This window comes from Aotus nancymaae, unplaced genomic scaffold (genome assembly GCF_030222135.1).
Source record: "Aotus nancymaae isolate 86718 unplaced genomic scaffold, 86718_ANA_hifiasm-v0.15.2.pri h1tg000011l, whole genome shotgun sequence".
Taxonomy (NCBI): Eukaryota; Metazoa; Chordata; class Mammalia; order Primates; family Aotidae; genus Aotus; species Aotus nancymaae.
In genome coordinates, this window is record NW_026988422.1 from 15,519,510 (window position 1) to 15,537,301 (window position 17,792).

The following is a 17,792-nucleotide window of genomic DNA, read 5'->3' on the forward strand; positions in this document are numbered from 1 at the left end:
ATTAAAATGCAACATTCCTCCTGACTTGAGCACACCCTGCTGTCAGTCTCCCCTCTGCCATGTTCACGTGATCTACCTTTTTTTTCGTTTTCTTGCTATTCACTGAAACCTTGAAGGACTGGCAAGGTCCATAAACACTCAGAGTCTACTTTGTATGTTGCTCTGCTAAACAGCTAAACCCATACATTTAATGTTATATCTCTACCCTTACATGTCTCAAGTTATTCTATCATTTCCATTTTTTAGACATTTTCTATTTCCACAGAATGTGTTTGTATGTCTGGAAAAACAGAAATGTGTAGATGAACTGCACTTACCATTGACCTCATTAATATAGTATTACCATGCCATATTCAAGCTAGATAAAAATGCTATAATTGCCCCCTTCTTCAAATTTAGACCAGATTAGACACTAAAGGGAAGAAAATGCCAAGGATGACAGCTAGCCATCAAAAAGATCTCACTGTCTCATTTTCAGGTCTCCAAAGTAAAATCTAAGGACATTCAACACAGATTCAGGTGCTCTCAACAGCCATGAAAATATATGGCTGAAGAGGGAATCTATAAATGTAATGAATACACAATTGGCTTATAACAGATGCAACCAAAATTAAATTCGATATCTTGACCTGCTCTCCAAAGTGAAAGTTTCTAGTTTAGGCTACAGACAGAGGTATAACAAGCTCATTAATCACATGAACCAAAAATATAAGCTGACACTCCTGGTGATGCTGCAAAGAGCAATCTTAAGCAGTTGGGGGTCTATGGGGAACCTGAAAAATCATGTGACTCTGACAGTCCACAGCAAGCAACACTGTTGTATTTTACAATGTACATAGGTCAGGGACTGGCCATGACCACCACTATTTCAAACCTCCAGGATGGGATTTAAGGATCTTTTTAGGGAAATAATAGGTCGAATATGAACTTCTATAAAAAGATTCAATATATTTTTATTAGGTTTCTATTATGCTATTATGTAAAAATCATTATGTTCATTGCATGAGGAGATAATGAATTAGGTCAATATATGACCTCAAGAAGCATATAAATGGGAAAGAACCAGAGGCAGGGAATATTAATAAGTAATAGCAGTAACAACAACAACAATGATGAGTGATAACCTTGTGCTAGTCATTGTGCTAAGCACTTTATATACTACACTTCATGGAATTCCTACAATATTTCAGATGTCATGTATCTCCTTACAGATGTGGAACGTGAGAACTAGTAAAATTAAGTACACTGCTCAAAAGTATATAGACCTGCTCCTTACATTACAAATAAATACATAAATGGCTAACATATAAAATGGAATATGACAAGGGTCATTAAAAGATACAAAGTACTGCAGAAATTAAGGAGGCAGAATGTGCTTCTATTTGGGGATACCAGGGGAAAAGGAACATGGATGAGAAAATGTGGTGTATGCTTAGGAAACAAGGGTTAGTCCAGTTTGTAATGTTCATAAACCTGTTGAATCACCAATGTCCAATTAGAACTCATACTTTGATAAGACAGTAAAACATACCAATCTGTATAGAAAGATTTCTAGGAAGAAATACTTCTTTCCAAAAGATCTTCTGACTACAATTTCTCAAAAGTTTTCTTTTCTTCTTATTTATTTTTTGGTGGGGAGAGAGGGAGGAAAAAAAGTGAGATACAAGGCTATGGAGGTCTGGGCAGCAATGTCAACTCCAGAGTCTCTAGGGAGTACATGCATCTGGGTGCATTTTCTTTCACTCCTCAGAATGCCTTATCCTCATCACACATATTTGTCCCTGCCACATCTGAGGTGAGGTTACTGGCATAGAAATAGGAACCCTGAGGGTCTGGTTTCTTTCACTTCTTCAAAGTGGGATATCATCTACTTTTAATTTTTATACATTAGTTTTAGTGGTCAGCCTTTTGGCAAAGGAGTAAAGCAAGAAAATGTGAGTTAGAAAACTTGAGTTCTGGTCTCAGTTTTGCCTTGCTCATCTTAATATATTTGATCTTTGTGTTTAAGTTTTATTATTGGGAAAATGAGTAAGCCTGAATATCATTTCTTAATCTATTGGACACCCACCTTATCAATTCTTTTGATAAAAATAAAACCTTGTTTTAATGTAGATCCTGCTATTCTTCCATATTTAAAATTCCTGGTTCAGAGAATGCAATATATATCACCATTAGTCCAGATAATTTTATAGAGTTTTATTTTCTCTATTTTGTTAAACTTTTCTTTAAATTTTATTTTCCAAACAGAAACCACTGTAATATGTATGTATTTTCAAATTCTACATCGTCCTTGACGAGATATTCCAATATTCCTTTCTGGAGAGTTGGTTAGCCTGTTCACACATATTGAGATATCTAAAACTCCTTCAAGCTCCAAGATACAGTGATTATGATTCTATGATGCTGACATTTGCTTTGTCGACACTTAAAGCAGAGCTTTTCAACTTCAAACAATAGCATAACAAGTTGTTATAACAATTACACTTATATAAATCTTTAAGCAGATGTGCATAACAGCTCTTTACAACTACTATCACACTGGACAACCAAAGCTTATGATGTTATAAATCCCTGCAACAGTAAATCCTACAGTTAATTATATCCTATAGGAAAAAGTAGTCTATTTTTAGAATTGATTGACTCTTCTTTTCCATATCTGTTAATTTTGTACCCAGCTATATGCTTTAAATATCTTTCATAACTTTAATCATTAGCCCCACTCTGTCATGGCTTCTATGTCTCACCCTTCTGACCTTGCCCACTGAGTTCACTCTTACTGATGTAATCAAACATGCTTCATTGTAGTTGCATTTGTCACAGTGCTCAACAGAATTATCATCATTCCTACAGCACAGTTCAATGAAATTGTGTGCCTATGCAATCTGTTGTCATTTTAATTTCTTCAGCTAGAATTTAAAAAATCTAGATGGATTATTTTATTTTATCTGATCAATAAATACATGCCTAGTCACGTGACTCTGAAAAATTGGTAAGAAAATAATTTATTGGAGCAAAATCTTAAGTCTAGAGAGATTTTTGTAAACTTGGACAGCAGCATTTCACTGACCTTGAATCCATAGGTTCAAAATTTATTAGTGTCAAGTTACTCTTTTAAAGCAATCCATTAAAGCAGTAAGAATAAAATATGTATGGTTTATATTTATGTATGTGTTGAATTTAATAAATTAGTCAAGAGTCAAGGCATTTTAAAATAAATATTAAATCTGTTCCACATTGAGCAATTAACTGACTTTCTAACCTAAAATATTCTTTTGCTGTAGTTAAAATCTTTTTTCTTGTTAAAATAAACAGAGTACATAAACTGTAAAGTGGCAATGTAGTTCACTGTGACAATCTATATATTCCTTAACTTTTGTTCTTTTTACGGTCATGGTATGTACAAATAAATAAATATATAATAGTTTAAGTCCAGGAATTTTCGTCTGGCTAAATTCTAAAAACATAGCTTAAATAAAGGGTTGAAAGCTTGGTATCTCATCATTGCTGTGTATATGTTATAAGGCTTACAGTGCCACCTTATAAAAGATATAGTTGTTTATTTTCATGTTCAATAAGTAGTGTAGGGTTTCAGGACTGGGAATGGATTACAGATTGTTCTCTCCTGGTTATTTTTGGCTTTAAGTATATTGATCATTTTATCATTTTCTTGTTTTAAACTACTTTAAACACAGCACAAATGTTATTCTCATCATGCCAGAAATGGGTTTGGAATTGATTCTGAGTTTCCATCAATTTTACTTTTTGCTCTCTGTGAGAAGTTTTTCACTTGCTTAAATTCGAAAGGATAGTTTTGTTCAAAAGATGTCACAGTACAACATTTAGAGATCCTTAGCTGCCCAGGAAAACTCAGATTTTCTGCTTTACAAAAGAATAAAAACCACTGAATTTATTACCATGGACTTTATTAAAATTAGTGAAGAATATTCATATGAATACAGTTTCACGAACTTCCTCTCTCTCTTTCTTCATGTAAGTGTTTGACAAAAGCATGTATCTTCTGAGAAGCCGGCCTGATTGGTCCAGGTTGGCACTGTTTCAGTGTTTGGCCTACGGCGGCTGCTTAGGAATAATTCGTCTCATCCTCTCTGTTTTCCTGGACCGTATCAAACTCAGACACGTGGTATGCAAAGGAAATCCAAGTCTTTTAAAAACGCTATTTCTTTTGGTACTAAAGCCAAGATCGGTTCTACTTTGGCCAAATGATCTTATCAAGATTTAACAAGAGATATTCAGAAATATCTCCAATCTGTGAGAAGACATTCCACTAAGGACGATAATTTATTAAATACAGTGTACATATATTTCTCCACTTGGTACCAGGAAGAGACATGATCAAACTTATTCTATTCGTACTGAAAACAGTGTAACACTGACAAAAATTTTGCGGCAATTATTAATTTCAATTAATTTAAAAAGAAATAAACAAGTATATTTTCCCCCATTAAATAGATACTGGAAATCTATTTTCAGTTATTGCTGAAAATATTTGGATTCCACAAAGGCCCCTTACTAACACACCTACTTTGCCCTACACTGTGCTTTCACAATTCAGAACTTGTAACATTTTATTCAGGTTCTCTAGGCTAATTAGATGAAACAACTGCAGTACAGTATTAAGATTCTTTTGCAGAATCAAATGAAAGGAGATCTGCACAGTTCAGATAGCTTGGAAGATTTACAATGAATAACGCCAAAATCCTGCATGTGCAATATATTTTTCTACATTTGCAAAACAGCTAATGAATGAGTGTATTCTACAATAACTGCCAGGATTTAACTTCACACTGAAGAATATCAACAAACACAGGGAAAAATTTAGATAGGTAAACTCCATTTCCCTTCCCACTCCACCCTAGTGATCCCCTGCACTGTTTTTCATTTCACAACGAATGCTTTTTCGAAAACTGCCAGGAAATCTCTTCTCTGGCTATGCAGGGCTCAATTTTATGTGTGTAGCATGATACACCTTAAAAGAGAGAGCCCCACAAACTAGAGTGGGACGTTAATTTAAATACAGACTTAAGGAGAAGAGCTCCATCTACTGAATCAGTTAGATCATAGTGGGTACCCTATAGTTATCCCATTCACTACTTTCAACCACTTAGAGATTGTAGAGAGAACAGAAAAGTTATAGACCTGAGCAACCACAAGAAACAGCTTTGAGCCCAATGCCATTTTTGATATTTCTCAGATACCCTGAGCCCCTTTCCTTTGCCCTTCAAATTTTCAAAGTTTTCCATGTTGCAATATAAAATAAAAATGGATGCTTTGCTAAATGAACCATCTCTTAGAAGTAGAAAGTCATTGATTGTTTAAGGAAATGCCACAGACAGTTGAAGAGAAAGCTACAGAAAGAAAATCTCCGCCTGGCAGGTTGGGCAGCCTAGGTAAGAAGTGAAAAGAAGAGTAGCCTACTTACTCCTCCTGCCTTGCACCATTGCTGGGAAGCCTGCAGCCACCCAGGATCAGCTCTTCTGGCCTCTCCCTGGCTGCACAGTATTGTTGTGGCATTGGGAATTTGCTGTGGCTTCGTAAGATTATGGCGATGTGCTTCAGCAAGCCAAAAAAGTCACAAACAAAATTCAAGAGGAAAAAAAAAGTATAAAAACAGCTGATCTTACTGGAGAAGCTCTTGGCATTTTCCTACATATGCCACAATTTTCCTTGGTATTTCCTGATTCTGTGATCAGAAAAATTATCATATCATATTTATTATTGATGTTTTTTTCAGGGTTGCTGGTGGTGATGGATGGTACAGTGAGGGCAAATGGATGGATCAAGGAGAAGCAAAGTAAAGATTACTTCTACCATTTGTTTGAAAGCTTTCCAAGAGACTGCAGGTTAAAAAGTCTCTTCAGAATACTGAAGACGTACAGACTTCATATACAGGAAGAGATGGCCATACTCTTTCTAGATTGGGAAAGGAAAACACTTCTAACACACTAACAGATTCGGAACAAAGCAAATTATCAGAAAAAAACTTAAAACGTTCATATAGCTGCATAAAATTAAGCAGTGTATAAGACTTACAAAATACTTTATAAATTAAGATAAATCATTTGAATATAAATAGGTGTTAAGTATATATATATATATACATACATATAATTGGATGAAAGCAATAGTTAAGTGGATTTCTTATTACAGAAAAATAAAATATAATGAATTAACAAAAGTTTTACAGTACGACTAATTTTTTCTCTTGAAGGTTAGAGTAGAATTAATGTAAGTGTAAAGTGGATTCATGTTTCCCTGTGTGTGTGTGTATATACATACCTACACAGGTATTAGGTATTACTGACTGATATTGAAAGGTGATATGTTGCAAACAAATTCAAACTTTGAATTATTTTAAATTGGGTATTTAAAATATCAGCATTAACCTCGCAGATTTCTTTCTTTCTTTTTAACACATTTAATTCTCAGGTTCTGTTTTAAGGCACGAAAAGAAAAACAGATTAGAAAAGCATTGCACATCAATAAGTATTTTGTAAAATAATTCATTTGCATTTATAGAATATTCGGTTCTCAAAAAACGGCTAATTGGATTTTCTTCAAGCCTTTTCAAGACAAGTTCAGTTCTGTGTCAAAGATAACTATGAGAAATTTCACCTCAAAAGGTAATTTGTTTGGATAGTTATAAAGGCCTGAAAACAAGATTATCTCCACCATAACTATAACAAAACAGCTAATGAGTAAGGATATTCTGGTAAGAATCGATAAGAATTGCAAAGCCTGAGAGGGTCATCGCAGACTTGAGAAAGGTAACCAAGTGAGGAAACATCAAACAGAGTTAATGGAGATAAGCATTCTGAAAAATGGAAAGCGTTAATAATCACTGACAGGAAAAAAATATTCTTCGATAGCGATGACGACAACAACAAAACAAAACAAAACAACTAAAACAACTGGAAATACATCTCTCCAGAGGCTAAGCATGACTACTTATTAAGCAAGAGGAGAACCTGCTTCTTTGTCATTCCCTTTGGAAGCCTAGCTTTAAAAAAAAAAAAAAATGTTGCACAAAAGCTACATGTGTTCCTTTTCTGGTATTATTACAGGCCCACCTAGATTTAGCTTTCGATTCCAGATGAGAACAGGCATGTTCAGACTAGCACATCTTTGCTCTGTAAGCACAGAGCTGCTATCATTTCACTGGCAAATTCTCGTATCCCCAAATTTATACACAATAGATACCCTTTAAAATCTGCAAATTTTCTATTTCAGTGAAATCCCTCATTGAGTTAATTTTTTTTTCTTAATTTACTCTGCTACTATTAAGCTGAAAAGTTAAGGCAGGCAACTCCTATAAAAAAGGAAAGTTGAACAGTACTTACCCTAAGTATAATGTGCAAGCCTTAATGGGACAATTTACTTTTGCTCTGTGATATTTAGAAAGGTGTCCAGGTCTAAACTCAGCTCTTGCTTTTTTCCCTTCTGGAAAACTGAGTAGACTCACAGAAGGTGCCTCTGCGAAAGATCATACAAATCAACAGCCTTACCTGTGGCCATTCAGAAGACTGCACTTTGGTGTGTGTTTAAAACTATGAATAAAGTCAGATACAGCGCATGCTCAGCAGGCAATTTAAAAATATTTATAACATTGTTGTTTCAAAAACAAATTTCCTCAAACAAAGCAAAACTCACATTTTTTATCCATGCCAAGTTTAACATTCTGAGACAAAGCTGTTCTGGAGTTTTCCGCTGAAGGAAAAAAGGCTTTTAAAATTTTTTGTTGAACGAAAAATAGTTCTCTCTTCCCTTTTGGGTACGCTTAAAGGGGTGGAATAAATTTTTCTCCAAGTTTCAACAAAATTCACCTCTGGCTATGATAAAGCATTACAAATTTAAAGTCTGTAAAAAATAATTTTAGAGAAAGTAACAAGAAACTAAAAACCATGGGTTTAAAGAATGTAATGGTCATCTGAACTCTCAAGGCAGTCTTGCACGTAACTATACAAAAATATATCCTGATACAAACAGGATATATTATGTATAGATAAGAATAATGTGTATACAACCATATGCATACCTAGAGAAGTTTTATTTTTCTTTTGCTAACTAAAATCAGAACTCTTTAAAACCGATAAAAGAAATACAACAAAAATTTAGGAGAAACCCAGTAATAATATCAACACAATTCATCTGTTTTTCATAGCAAGCATGGAGAAGAAGGCAATCACACCTTTAAAATTTTGAGATATATAAAATAAAAATTTCATTAAATAAGGTTTTTAAAATATGAATTGCAGTAGAAATGCCTGTTTCATTCCTGGTTGGAAATTTCTTTCTCCTTTTTGAATATCCCTAAGCATTCCATTTACCATCTATCACCAAACCCTGAACAGCTCGCAGATCTCACAGATCTTATTTAAATCTCTTACTTAATTCTTAAGTCTCTGAATGAATTTCAGCTCCTGCTCTACTTTCCAAGGGTGCTCAGCTGGCCTCACAAAAGCTCCACAGACACATCGTTCACTATCTCTGATGCTTTCAAACTCAACAGAGGGTGCCAAAAAAAAAAAAAAAATCAACGATTAAAAAAAGTTTATTAAAGTGAAACTAGGAGTGCAAATTTGAAGAAGTTGCTTCTACTTTTATTTCGCTCTGAACTCAGCACAGGTGTTTCCTAACTTATGCTGCTGTGCATGCTGATGAAGGGGAGGGTTAAATTAAGGTGAGGGAATGGGCCAAGGGCAGACCAGCAAACATTTAGGATCTCCAGCCTCATGTGTTAATGGATGGGTTTAAAAATGGACCCCCCAAAAAGCCTAGAATGAGGTTTTTTTTTGGCAAATAAGTAAACCAGTATACTGAAATAATTAAAGCTTTGTCTTTAAATAAAGCATCAGATCAACAGAACAAAAACAAAGATAAAAATTGCACACACATATGCATGCGTGCACACACGCTCTGACACACAGATACACAAAACTAGTGGGTGAGGGGAGAAGGAAATTAAATAAAAGAAAACAAACAGAGTCCTAACAGGCCATTCTCCGAAAAGGAATCTAAATAAAAAGTCATATGATATCTGATAGTGCAGGACACGTCGCCAAGAACTGGAGCGGATTGCCTACAGGAAGAAAGGGCCAGTGTATTCCAGCTCAAAGAGCTTTTCTTTCCTCCTCCTCTATTTTTTTTCCCTTTTCTCCTCAACTGTGAATGTGTTACTCTCAGGTCAGATCCACGAAGAATCCCAGAATGACAGCTATCACCTGTCACCGTACTCTTGGCGGCACAACTAGCTGATAGGAGCTGCCTGAGTTGGGATCAAGAAGAGCTAGTGCAGCTTTCAGTAACAGCCTCTTATCCTAGTCCCTCTGCCCCTTTCAAAGACCCCCTTGGCCACATCAAAAACAGACCAAAAAGAAAAAGAAAGAAGAAAAAAAGGAGGGGGACCAAATGAAAAATGAAAAATGCAGGGACAACAGCCCATAGCAACAAAAGAATCCAGGGGGGAAAAATAAAACACAAGCGAAAGGAAAAAAACAAAAACAAAACAACTCTTGCCTTCAATATAAAACTTTTTAAAGACCGAGTTTCTCTTATTTGGATGACATTCTTTTTAAAAGTATTTTTCTCCTAAAGCACTATTAAAAGCATTAAAAAATTCTACAAAAATACAGAAAAGTCTGAAAGCAATTCAAGAATTTTCCTAAAGAAAACATGTAACTGTAAGAAGTGAGTTACCCTGGAAAATTCTGGATTTGCCAAAAGTTCCCCTAGTTCTAATATCTTTCAGCGAGTTCAAGTGCTAACACTGGCCACCTAGTACTTGTTTTTTCTCTGAGGGTCATTACTGAGGCAACACATACATAGTAAGATTTCCCGAAAAGACTTGTTATCAAGTTACTTCAAACATAAGGCATTCACACCTCCCAGCCAGGAGGGTTTTTTGAAGAAGCATCACACTCTGCCCTGATATGTATTACACCCTTAAGAAGCAGTTACATAAATGCATTCTATAATTATGGAAAATGTATATATCTATATTTTCCCCTACATTTTCCCTCTTCAGGGATATGAATAGGTTTTATTTTCAGTTAATAGAAAAGAAAAAAAGAAAAGAGTTTCTGATTCTTGAAACAACTGTTGTAGCTGTTTTCCACTTAGCAAAACAGTTATGTGTAGTTAGGAACTATACATAATATATATTTAAGGATTTTTGTAGAGCTTGAGAATTGCTCCCCTTGTTTAGTTTTGTGTCTATTATGTACCTTAAAAAGATTTCTAAGTGACAATCAACATATAAATGCATTAAGAGGAGAACTTTTAGAAGGAAAACATTATCTTAGGTTTATAATCCCAGGATATTAGCATAAAGATATAAATGTACGGCATATATAAAAGATAAAATTGTTTACTACATTTTGCACATACAGCTCACATCTGATTTCTTTTTTCTTTTGTTGGAGCATTAATTTGAAAATGATAAGCATTCTGGAATGTTTGCTACAACACAAATTCATGGTAAAAATATACATGCATAGGCAAAAATTCAAATGGAGAACACAAAGCTACGTGGCAATCAGAATCGTTGACAAAATCTCCATCTAGACTATATTTGCTTGAACTAGTGTATCATAGTTGGGGCAAGTAATCTCTCTGGGGGTTTTGTCATTTACGTAATTAGAAACAAAAATAAAATACAAATATCTGCTCCCTTACTACCTTTTCTTAATAACTGACAAGTGACACAAGTGGTACCTTTTAAACAGATGCATGCAAAAACTTGTGAGATCGAATGAACTGATGTACCCTACTGGTATTTTGGGAACCCAAATTCCATAATTAACTTTTTACCCAAGTGGCAAAAGTAGATGATATAGTCACCAAATTGATTATTTGATGGACTTTTGTTCTTTCTTCCACAAGATTTTGGCGACCCCGAAAGGGTAAAGAGGTGATAAGAGAAGATGCATCCTGAACAACTTTTATTGTGAGTAGAAAAAAAAATAGCATAAAGTGAGCATAAGAACAGTTGGATTTGGAAAGATTAAAAGAGGAGAAAAGAGCAACATATGCAACTTAATTAGTCTTTTTAATTTTTTCATGTACATATATATATAGGGATGATGGGGAGAAAAGATAACTGGATTTCTTTTGAATGTCTTTGTGTCTTTATGGAGTGAATGTTCTGTTCCTGTCTCTTTCTTTTTAGGCAAAAAACTAATAAAAATAGAAAAACATATATCAGACATTAAGCTCACTCCTCCCCCCCCCCCATCCCTTTGTAAAGAACTCTTTGTTCTCTAGTGAAAATGCTGAAAAATCCCCGGGCAGCTACTCCCTGAAACAAGTGCAAAACACTTAGAGGCTTTTGGGCTGGCTGGGAGCCAGAAACCCTCCCGCTGTCTGGTTAGAAGAGGAAAAAAAGAAGAGAGAGGGAGAGGGAGAGAGGGGAAGAGGGATGGGGGGGGCAGAGAGAGAGGAAGAGAGAGAGGAAGAGAGAGGAAAAGAGAAGGGAGAGAGAGAGACAGAGAGAGAAAGAGAGAGAGAGAAATTGGAGCTTCCTTTAATAGACATAGGAAGCAGCGTTTTTTTCTTTTTCTTTTTTTTTTCAAAACTGGCGGTCAAGCGTTAAGTAACTCCCATCTAAATCCACCTGCTAGAAATGAACTTGGGTAACCCCCCAGGGGTGCACAAAGACAGGGAAGACAGTAACATACTCCATACTCTTTCCCACCCCCCGTTGTACTGCTTCCATTCTTTCTGTTCTCATACACAAATGCCCACAGCTTCTCACGCCGCCCCTCTTACCCCCCAACAACAAACACAGCAAAATACATGCTCCCTCGGTCTCCTAAAAAAAAATGCTTTTCCATCTCGGTTGCGACACAGTGATAAGGGGTAGCGAACATCTCATACCTGGTGTGAATGCTAATCAGTCAGGAGTTCTCCTTTTCCCAAGACAGGGAACTGTTTCCTTCCAAATTTATTAGAACCTCCTCCACTGCCTCTTTGAAAAACCTTCTTTGTCACCCTCTCCCAAGTCCCGATACTTCTTTAAAAAAAAAATGGCTTCGGAGCTCCTTCTATTCTTGATATTGATTCTCTCTCTCTCCCCCCACCCCTCCTCCTCTCTCCTGTCTGTGTCTCTTCTGAGTGGTCTATTGATAAGTCCCTGGAGGCACTGGGTCAGCCTGCCCGTAGGAAACCAGACACAATGCACAAATCTCCGAGTGCCATTCTGCCATCAGCAAGCAGACCACGTTTAGGAGAGAGAGAGAGGGAAAAAAAAAACAGTAGAGCAAGAGACAGAGAGAGAGAGAGAGAGAGAGAGAGAGAGACACCAACCGAGGGAGGGAGAGAGAGACTGAGAGAGAGGAAGAGAGAGGGGAAAGAGAGAGAGAGAGAGAAGGAGAGAGAGAGGGAGAGAGAGGAGAGACGGAGAGAGAGAGTGTGTGAGAAAAAGACTGATTGGAACAGGAGGGAGAGAGAGAGAAAAGGAGAGGGAGAGAGAGCGCGAGAGGGAGAGCGGCACTGCCAGTCAGGTTAATCATCCCTACTTTAATTAGCTGTTCGGCTTAGACATAAAACAATTGAATTTGAATGATCTGTCAGCAGGCTCGGCTGAACCAAAGGGGAAAAGCGAATATTACAAAAAGACTGTTGGTGTGTTCTGATAAGCAATACTGCTCGTACTGACAAATCCTCAAAGGGGGAACTATTAAAACTTACAACTAAACAAAAAGTGCAAATACAAATGGCACTAGATAGAGGTCTTTAAAAAATGAAGTTTTCTCCCCTAGTTTTATGAGCCATAGATATTTATGTGCTGGTGCCAACATATTAGGGGTTTTCGTGTAATGTGTGAAAGTTTATTAACGATGGTCTAGGAGTGTAGCAGACAGATGCTGCAGAGAACAAGACAGGTACAGTCGGATGCCGAATCTAGATCCTGGAGGGAGATGGATGCTGGAAGAAGAGGCACTGTGGCAAGAGATCAGCACAGACAAAGTCAGTGGGCAGATAGGCAGACAGATTTTAGGCACGGCACGATCTCATCTAAAAAGGCAAAAGTTCTGATGCAATATAAGGTGCAAAACAATCCATCCACCCTTCTCTCCCGGGTGCACTCAAAGGTACAGTTAAAATGGATTAATCTTTGTGACAAACAGAGCTGGCAAGGCAGACTACGGCAGACACTGAAGGCGATTTGCAGACCCAGAGAATACAGGGCTAGAAAAAGCCCCAGAGATCAATCTCTCCAACTCCCAGTTTAGCAGATGAGGAAACTGAGGTCCAGAGTCGACACTAGAAACCAGAATTCTGGCAGCCCACCAGGCCAGTGCTCTTTCCATCGCACCAGCTAACCTAGAATATTCTTTGAAGATCTGGCCCAACAGGTATGAAAATCACCCTTGCCTCCCAAATAAGAAGATTCCTCCACCTATACAGTTAGTGCACAAACCTCTAATTTTTCCAAATGTTTAAATAGCCAAATGGAAATATAATTACATATATAAATATATTTCTACTTTATATATATGTGTGTGTATGTATATACATGCATATATAGAGAGAGAGAGTGAGAGAGGGAGTCCATTTTGAATGCTAGAAATAAGGGATTTAAGTCTTTAATAAATTATTGGAGAAAAGCAGAAAAATATAACATTGTAGAGACTTCATCTCAGCAAGATATAACTTGTGTCACATTTTCAAGCTAATGAAGGCTAGTGGATTGATCTACAAAGACCTCACCCTGAGTTTACAATTCGCTCTATGAACATCATCTGCTATATATCACCATGTGAGAAGATGTGGTTTGTCTCATACACCTCATTTCTAAAATATAGGCACATTGTGGGTAAAAGAGATTGAGTCTTTTAGCATACAATGTAGTTTTAAGGCACTGATAAGATTTTCTACCTGAATGATTAGGCATATGCAACTTTTCCAATATATTTCAATTGAAAATGAGCTACTAAAATAGAAAGGGGAAACTATATTTTCTGTCCACAAATGTGATGGTATCTTTTTGGGGACACTATGATCATATTCAGTAAGGATTCCCTTTTGATAATGGGTAGTTGAGGGTCTATTTTTTAAATGGCGAAAGAGGTGCTTATGAAGAGAACAGTGCCATCAGATGTTACCGGAGAGATTAAGTTTCTTGCCTTAAAACAAAAATCAGAGTGTGTATGAAAGCGAAAACTATCTCTCAGTCATGCTTCAGCAACAACGTTGCTACTTAGGGAGAAAGACGAAAACTGAAAGAAAAGTCAGGCACCTGGGAGCCCACTCAAAGACAAATAATCTGAGAGAAGTCATAGCCAGAGTAATTTAGTTTATTTGCACTCCAACCTCTTTAACAATGGCTGCTATGCCATGCCTAAAACACATGATCTACAGTCAATCAATTTGGAAAGGGGGAAGGAATCAGTGATTTTGACAATGGCAGATCCTTTGGCAAGCCCCAAAGTACGTGATCGGCAAGAGCCCAGAAGAAAGCAGTGGAATGCTTAGTAAATGTGTGTTAGTGAACTGAGTAAAAAGAACAAGAGCTTTGGAGCAAACACATATTTATATATAACACTGCCAAAGTCACAGCCACTCTGAGAGCCTCAGTTTTCCTTTCTGTAAAAGGTGATGATATTGGTCCCATAGGGTTGTCTTAAGGATGACATGAGCAAACATATATAAAGTACACAGCTAGTCATTACATGGTAGTTATTATGGAGGAAGGCATATCTTGAGGGTGTAAACAAAACTGTATATTATGGTTGTGCTGAATGTGTTATATTCAAAGCATGCAGGTTCAAGACATGAAAACATATAGTAAAGCAAGGATCTAATATACAGACAGACCTCTACTAGACAGGATTGGCAGTAGAGATTATAAAGTTTAGAATTAAATTCCTAAAATCTAAACTTTAAGGATGTTAGGTCATTTGAGGTTGTATTATTTCTTTATTCCCAAATTTTACTATATTTCCTGGCTTTTAATAATAATGATGGCAAACATATTACTGAGTAATTGGTTTGTCCTAAGCACTCTGCTAAGCGCTTTATATTTTAAAATCATACTTTAGCATCACAAGAACCCTATGAATGAGGTACTACCAATATCCCTATTTCATAGAAAAGAAAACTGAGGTATAGAAAGATTATATAACTTGCTCAAGATCACACACCTAGTAAGTGAGGAGCTGGGAATTAAATCCAGGCAATCTGACTTTAAAGCCTGCATTCTCAGCATTGTACTATACTGGCACACAGTAGGTATTCAGTCAATATGTATTGAATTAATGAGCAAATGAAAAAGACACTAGAATTTTTTATTTCATTGGAGATAAGTAAAAATCTGTGCACAATCACTTGAGAGAATCTTGTTTTTGAATGATAGAATCTGTACTTCTGTAGCTCACTTCAGGTGTAGTCCTTTGTCAGAAACCAGGGTGAGCCATGTCCCTGCACAGTGTTGCAAATGGATGCAGGGAAGATTGCTGACCATGACCACCCAGGGCATTTAAATATCTGACGGCATTTTCAGCACTTTGAGGGTAGTGTTAGCACAAGGGTTATTAATTGGCTTAATTCCAGTTCGGATAATTACATCGTGTCTCTTTAATTTTCCCCCGACTATGCCATTCTTTACTTCCTGTCACAAATGTGCTCTTTAAAAAAGCATATGAACACACATAAACATATAGTTATATTTAAGGTTTGCATAATCATTCAGGTGCTTTTTTTTCCTAAATGATCAGTGTATAGTAGCCCTGTAATAAATGAATGAGTAAAAGAATTAAAGTCATTGCAAAATAAAGATAACTAGTTGAAGCTTTTTGTTTGGCAATGAAATAAACAGATTTTTAAACCATTTCCTTGGTGACAGAATTCCAATCACATTTTTTTTTCTCATGGGCAGATATTTCCAGAGCTGATGACCTGCTCATGATAACCTGATTTTCTTATACTATATAGTTTCCAGGATTAAAAAAAAAAACCAATGAAAACTCTGATATTTTGGAGTAGAAAATGAGACTAAGTCCTGAGTGGTAGAGCATATACTGAACTTAGGGGTTTTCAATGAATTATTAACCCTGTCATTAGCACTGACTTATTTGGCAGGTGTTTTTTTTTTTTTTTTAAATCTCTAAACAAGTTACCAGAATAATCTTCAAATTATAGAAGAAAAAGACAACAGACCTTAATTTATTAAGCTTAGGAAAGTTTGACAGTCATAAACAGATACAACCTCTTCTCCTTTTTCCAAAGAATTCTTGGCCTTTGAAATACTGTGTCTACATGATACTAAAGAAACACTCCCAGGTGACTATGTTTAACTCATGTGCACGAATAGGTAAATGCACCCATGGTAGAGCATAGTTTATTAGGCCTTTTTAGTGTACACCTGTATGAATAAGTCATCAAATATAGGAAGTACAGAAAATAAGAGAATAAAGGGTTAATTTATTTACTATGCATGAGGGTTTCCAGATCTTTGCTTCTTCAGCTTTGAGTTCAAAATTCCATGCATATTCTGCACATAATAATAAATGTCATAATTCAATGTATGTCATAATTTGATTTACTTTCAAGCACCTTTTCTGGTTCGGCTCTCAAAGTCTTCCTTCTTATAAACTTTCTCCAAATTATTTTTTGTGGCCCTCTGTAAAATAGCATTTAAAATCAGTATTCCTACGACGACCCTCATGCTATAGAGAGATTTGTATCAAACTAGTCCATATTTCCTTTTGAGAATCAGTGGTAAAGTCCCATGCTCTCATCTGAGAACAAGCCACATAAATATATAAAACAGCCCTTTCCCATCTTTTTGACCCCTGTAATAATGATAGCAGTCTTTCAGTGACTGTCCTCTGGTTTGTTACTCATTCCTTTAGACTGAGCTCTTCCAGGACAAGGTCTTTCCATTCTACTTGATATATTTAATGTATTGTCCAGTATCACCCCTGCCATGGTGGTAGATGATATCCCAGAAAAGCTGGAAGCAACAAATTTTAATTCTCTTTGTTCTTAATATGTAAATACAAATTTTTCTCTCTGTGTGCCAAGTTTCCAACATGTAAAAGGGGAATACTTATCCTAAGATTAGTAATTTGATGTTCAAGAAATAATATTTGAGGGTATAGTATTTAAAAATGAGCTAGTGAAAAGCACTTGTTTTGGTTATTTTCATAGTATTGCCACTATTTTTATAGCAAGAAGTACTTGAAAAACACGTTCTAAATTGATAATTTAAGTGAATTTTGAATTCAAAAGAAAAGTGGACAAGATTTATCCTGAATATTAGTGATAGTAAGCACTTGGTTTTTAAATGCCATTTAGGAACAGCCTGACAGATTTTATAGAAGCAGAAGGTATTTAGGAAATTCTCTGGTTCTCTCAGTTTACAGAGAAGAGCTGAGTGGCAGAGATATTTTATCTGACAAGCTTAAGGTGAAAAAACTTGGTAGAAGCAAACTAGTTCTGGAACTAGTCTGTCTGTCCCTGGTTCCACACTCCTCTTATTTATACTTTGCAAGATGGCTTTTATACTCTTGACTCCAGATCTACTCTCTTTTGGACATATTTTAGTGAAGGAACTCTTAATTTCTGGGTTGAGAAAGGGGTACAATATTCCTAATGCAGTCTGATACACACACCACAAAGGAACTATATATAGTAGGCTGAAAAATGGCCCCCCAAAAGATATGCATATCCTAATCCCCAGAACCTTTGAATGTTACCTTACATAGCAAAGGGGTCTTGCAAACATGATTAAATTAAGGCTATTAAAATGAGGAGATTATCCTGGATATTCC

General features: G+C 36.1%; 1 protein-coding gene across 27 annotated transcripts in view; it reads right to left on the bottom strand.

Moving 5' to 3' along the window:
* The window catches only part of ZBTB20 (zinc finger and BTB domain containing 20), an 822,970-nt gene that overhangs the window by 128,502 nt on the left and 676,676 nt on the right, over nucleotides 1–17,792 (bottom strand). For 2 of the 27 annotated variants that reach the window (XM_064374638.1, XM_012463974.2), the window contains one exon: nucleotides 7,359–7,491. The exons of 24 other annotated variants lie outside the window; for them this stretch is intronic. The gene's annotated coding sequence lies outside the window, so the exon portion shown is untranslated. Of the gene's footprint in view, nucleotides 1–7,358; nucleotides 7,492–11,892; nucleotides 12,758–17,792 lie in introns of those variants that run through there. One more of the 27 variants, XM_012463968.2, reaches the window with a different exon arrangement.